Source organism: Phyllobates terribilis, unplaced genomic scaffold, assembly GCF_046119375.1.
Source record: "Phyllobates terribilis strain yellow unplaced genomic scaffold, ASM4611937v1 Scaffold_5__5_contigs__length_657084704, whole genome shotgun sequence".
Classification (NCBI taxonomy): Eukaryota; Metazoa; Chordata; class Amphibia; order Anura; family Dendrobatidae; genus Phyllobates; species Phyllobates terribilis.
Window position 1 is genome coordinate 235,158,166 of NW_027362765.1, and position 6,000 is coordinate 235,164,165.

Consider the following 6,000-nt stretch of genomic DNA (forward strand, 5'->3'; position numbering starts at 1 on the left):
AATATTATTCTACACAGAGACCTAGTGTGAATAGCTTGACCAACACACTGAAACGAAATGAAAATGGAAGAAATGGCTGATTTTGGAACACTGTTATAGGTGTTATGTCTGACAGAGAACCACGGTTTTAAATAGCAAGCCTGTAATTTACTAATACTATTCTTCACAGACACCTAGAGTGAATAGCTTGACCGACACACTGCAACCGAATGGAAAAGGAGGCCAATATTCTCCAAGTTCAGTTCAAATTTCTGGATTTTTAAAGCTGAAATATAGAACAGATCTGTATTCTGCAGTGCTGACAAGCAAATGGAGCAGAAAAATGGTGTACTCTTTATTGCTTTTTAAGCAAATAACCAGGATTAAGATAAAAAAAAAATTGCCCTGTCCCCTGATATCTGGGGCTATGTCTACAAATATCTGTAATTATTACAGCAGCAGCAGACAGGAAGCTCAATGGACCCTCTTGCGCTATATGCACTGCAGTCTGCCACATACACTGCTTGCCTTCCTATCACTGATTGTATGCAGCTGGATTAGTCCTCAAAAGGACTGTTAGTTCAGATGGATATGTATATGTTGTGGACAACCTATACTAACTCTAAACAAGCAAATCTCTCCATGACTCAGCAGCACCTCTCCCTACTCTGCCTGATTCTGGGATAGACAGTGACGAGCATAGCGGCGCCAGGTCTTATATAGACCGGATGACGCTGTGTGGCCAGCCAATCACTGTAATGCCACAACCAACATGGCTACGGCATTACAGTATGTGGCAGGCAATCCCTGCATGTTCATTGGCTCTCTGAGGAGCGCCAAATATGCAGGGAGGGGACCCGAGTTCCCACCTGAGCAACCTGGAAATACTCGCCAAGCGCTGAGATAGTCGAGCACCGTGATGCTCGGGTGAGTACTGAGCAGTGACGAGCACGTTCGCTCATCACTAATCAGCAGACATAAAAAAAGATAAGGGCAGAGTAGGACCTACTCTGCCTTTATCTATTTTTACGTCTACTGACACATAATGAGGTGAACTACAAGAGTTAGATATCGTCTTGATTAGGGAATACGTTGCTATGATGGTATGCTGTTTCCATGTTTCTTTATCAAAACAATTTTACAAGTACCCGGTTATTTGCATGTACTATTATTATTTATTTACTTACTAAGGGTATTTACTTATTTTGCATTTATCTTAGATTCTGTTTTTTTAAATGGCCACAGTGTGAATTCACACCTATGTATTGCACTTATACAATCACATGCTCTGGCTCAATTTTTTTTATATTATTATACTACGGTAATAACATCAATGGGTCCTTTAAAAACGAATGTCTTAAGGATGGTGCCCATATAAAATCAGATGTCCTAACACATCTGTGATAATACAGCCTATAATCTTAATAAACCAGATGTTTAAATTTCTTAATCCAAGAGAAATACACTATTGTGTTCATGTTGACTTGTAAATGTATGTGTATTTCTGTGGCTGGGGAAGGACAGACCAGTATTTGTATAACCCTGAATATTGTCTTCTCTTTGATTCTGAAACAATGATGTTTATTTACAAGAGCCTTTGAGATACCAACTATGTAAATTGATTAGCTCAAACAATGAGACCTTAGCCCTGTGAGTAATGCCTCCCTAACCCCTTGACCTGTGGATGTGTACTTAAAAATAACATGTGCTTCTATAGCAGTCAGACTTGACACAGAGATTGGAAAGAGACTTTACAAGGAGAATCAAAGATCAGACTCTCTACACACCATCATCTTGGCAGGATGGCTTTACTCAAAGAGACACAGATTTGGATTCTACATGATTCTAGCCTAAGGGTATATAGCCCTGACTGGAAAGGTAAGGATCTGCTCCATTGACCATCAGAGAGACGAAGGATATATTTGGGGAGACCAGGTTGGGACAATGAAGTCATCTTGCCCCATGGATATGTTGTTTGGGGTTGCCAGGTAGGACCCTTTGGTCGCTTGGAACCTATGGAGACATTCAGAGAAGCCATATTGGGACAAGACGGTCATCTGGCCACATGGAAACTCTCAGAGAGGCCAAGGTGGGACCCTCGGGTCTCCTGGCCTTGTACCTTGATGGACTGCAGGCTTCCTAAGCTTGCTGGTCCGCCAAAAGGGGGGAGGCAATGGTTGAGGTAGTTGGCCCTGGAAGTCCCAAAGTCATGACTGTTTTATCCCAGGCAGGCGGGCCAGTGGAAGGGTGAGACTGTGTAATATTGTACCCTCTTGGGCATTTGCTAGGACTATTCTATGTGTTCATTGTCCACTGTGTGGTTCAATAAGTTATTGTCAAGCTGTTTTACCCACACCATGTGTTGTCTGAGTAGTGTTACGCCCACGGAAGACCCCGGGTCTTCACAACATCCATTTATTTCAATGGGTGAGTCTGGTCCGAAAATTAGATTACATTAGTGCATACTGGATTTTCAACATATAGACTATTGGTCTGTGTATAAAAACACTCATGTGAACAACTCTATTGACTAGCATTACTCCCGTGTGCTGTCTATTTGCTATCCATTTTATATTCAGACAGCGCATGGAAATAAAAAAGCCCGTCTGAATGAGCCCTTAATTTGAGACTCCCGTGCCTCAATACAAGTTCTGTAACAGGACGCCCTCTTATCATATTCCATGTGTGAAGAATGTGGGGGATATCATTTCATGCCAAATGACTGTATCATATCCAGCCCGAGATTATAGACCTCCTTCAAAGTGTGAAGCTGAGACAGGAAACCTGGCTCAGCAGGTGGTCCAGCTTCGAAAGCTCCAAGGGGAAATACACTCCCAGCAGTCTAGCTGGTGCCAAGGCCTTCCTGGCAGGATGAACCCATGCTGGGAGCCCAAGCTGCTTAACTGCATCAAATAAATGCCCCTTGAAACAAATTGGAGCCAAATTTCATTGGGAGTTAAGGAATTACAGTACATTCTAGCAGTACACCAGTTACATTTTCGAGATCTCGGGAATGGGCCGATCACCAGCCTGGGTCTAGACCCGTTCTAGCACCTCGGGGTGGGGAGATATGTAGAACTGCTAGTAGAAGCCAAGCAGCAAAGTCGTGTTTGTTCTCCAAGCGTAATGAGGGCTGAGATGGATCCAATAGTGCAAAAAACGCCGCCCTATGACCTCCCGTAAAGAAGTTATGATCCATCATAGGTTTTGGAGTTTCAGCTACCAAAGCCAAGTGAAAAGAAAACTAGGACCATCCCACGGGCGTGAAAGGGAGTGACCAAACAAGGGGTTAAGTGCTGGTGGAAGGCTGTTGCCCTTAGTTCTTTTCTAAGGGGAGGACATGCTATGTATCATGTTGGAAGTAACCAGAAACCGCTGGCACCCCACACCTCCCATGTGGCTGCAGAACTAAGGCCTAACAACCAACTGGTAACTGACTTTTGTATCATCTGCTTATACTTAGTGTACTACCACCGGTATTTTCATAGCTGACCATTGTATATGTAGGTTTATTGTATATATAGAGTTTTGTCTAGTGTGCCCTTAAGATGATTAAATATGCAATTTAACCTTGGGCTGCTCTTTTATCTTGATCCACGAATCCACACATCCATGTTCTTGGTTTAACATCACATGCTACAGGGGCTGATTTCTGGCCCGATATAATCCCATTAATGGACCAGGCTTTATATCTAACAAGGAACTGATGGTAGCCCTACCAGCCTGGCAAGGCTCTGTTTCACTGGGGCTAGTGAAAGGAGTCTCTCAGCCTGTCAGGGTTGCGAGCGAGTGTTGTGCCATGCCAGCAGATGCGTGGGCCACCCTCTCACTTCTGTCCCTCCCTGTGCCCACAGGGGGTATTTGTGTAAACCTGTGCCAAGCTGACATTATGTATCCTCAGAAGGGTGTGGAATGTGACGTTGGTGAAAGTGGAGAGACCGCACCGCATGACCCCCAACGTATTAGTGATATCAGGCAGGGCTGCGAGGTGCGGTTCTTTACACCATGTATAACACTTGTGTCTTCTTATATGGTAGAAGTACCTTTGGATCCAGGGGTGGATTAAGAGTTACCAGGGCCCCGGGCAGTTTAGAAGCCATGGGCCCCCCCAGGTACCAGATGTATCATGTGACATGTCACATGTTCCCTGTGGTAGAGTCTCTCGCTGTGCGGCACTCGGTGGTAGATATAGGACATTGTCTCTTTAAATGACTTGGTGGTTTATTATAAGAAGCAGCATAAACTACGGCCAAGTGCAAAACATAAACATAGCCTTTCTGGCATAACAGGAAACAAAAAGGAAAAAGGTACAGTACAGTCCTTACTTCGGCCGAGATCTGGCCACTCAGGGTCAGCAATAGCACACGGCCCAGTTTTAGCACAAACAGAAGCCACTCTCTCTCACGAGCTTGTTTCCACACACCGAACACACCTGAGTGTCAGGGCTGGCTATTTAAAGCCCAGACACTCCCCTGATTGAAGGGATGGTGGATAACATCCCGCCCTGCACTTCGTTATCCATTGAAAATATTCCCTTGTAAAAGTGGTTCTATTAACTCTCTCTGCACCGACTGTGCAGGAGAACTTGAATGTTTTCACATCACTGAGGCTAAGAGTCTCAGCGATACATACCTCCTGTTAGAATTCTCCTGTTGGTTTTTTTCTAGTTTGCTGGTCACATGACCTTTCTTGCCTACTTAATCCGGCTCCGCCCTCTTGGCCTTGCTTGACTTCATTGTATTACTACTCTTGAGCTAGCTTGGTGCTCTGTTACCTTTCTCTGTTAGTTTTGCTAGGTCTTCTGACCTCTATGTTCTATGTTGTGTGTTTGTCTTTTACTGCTATAATTTCTGCTAGGAGGTGTCGAACTTTATCCCAGTCCCTAGATCATGTAGGGATCCCTCCCTTGCATCTATAGGTCTTCGTACAGACTAGCTGAGGACTTTAGCGGGTCTGATCGCAGGATCAGGTTCCCCGTTACATCGTAGGGATCCAGTTTAGTTCTATTGTAGGGACAGATCTCCTGTCTTTCCTTAGTGCTTGTAGCAGATCTTAACAGTAAGTCCAGCCTAAAAAAAAAATTTCTCTAAGGAAAGACCTCCAGTTTCCATCATGGTCTCGGTTCAAGATTTGGCTCAACGCGTGCAAGGACTCTCTCTGGAGGTGGCCGAACTCCAACAACACGTGAGTTGCTGTTCTGGAGCACATTTTGTGGAGCCAAAGGTACGTCTGCCTGATCTATTTTTTGGTGAACAACAAGATTTTTTTTCTTTTAAAAATGCTTGTTTATTGTATTTTCGTTTAAGACCCAGATCCTCTGGTGATGAATCACAGCGCATAGGGTTCATAATGTCACTTTTGCGCAAAGATCCTCAGGGATGGGCCTTTTCTCTCCAACCTAGTGATCCGTGCTTTAGATCAGTGGATAGTTTTTTTTCTGCTTTGGGTTTGTTGTACGATGATCCTGATCGTGTCTCATCTGCTGAGTCTGAATTGAGACATCTGAGGCAGGGATCAGGTAATGTGGAAAAATATTGTTCTCACTTCCGTCGGTGGTCTGCCCAGGTGGGGTGGAACGATTCAGCTTTGAAAAGTTTGTTTCTTGCAGGGCTAGGTGAAAGGGTTAAGGATTTGCTGATTGCTTATCCCACACCTGGAAACTTGCAGGAGGCAATGCAATTAGCTATACGGGTGGACAGGAGACTGCGTGCAAGGGTTAATGAGAGGAAATCCTCTGCCATGTCAGCTCCGAGTCTTGAGAGGGTCTGTGCTGACAAAGGAGAGCCGATGGAGAGTGGGGCGATGGCACCCCGCTCTCAGGAAAAAGACTGCAGGCTTTCCTGAGGTTTGTGCTTCTATTGCGGAAATTCTGGTCATTTCATTAAGAACTGTGTGCTTCGTATGAACAAAGAAATAAATGGTCAGTCATGCACGTATAGCCTGTTTAAATATTAAGGGAGTATTTCTATTTGCTACTACCGCTGCTCAGGAAGAATTAATTGAATTTCAGGTATTTGTGGA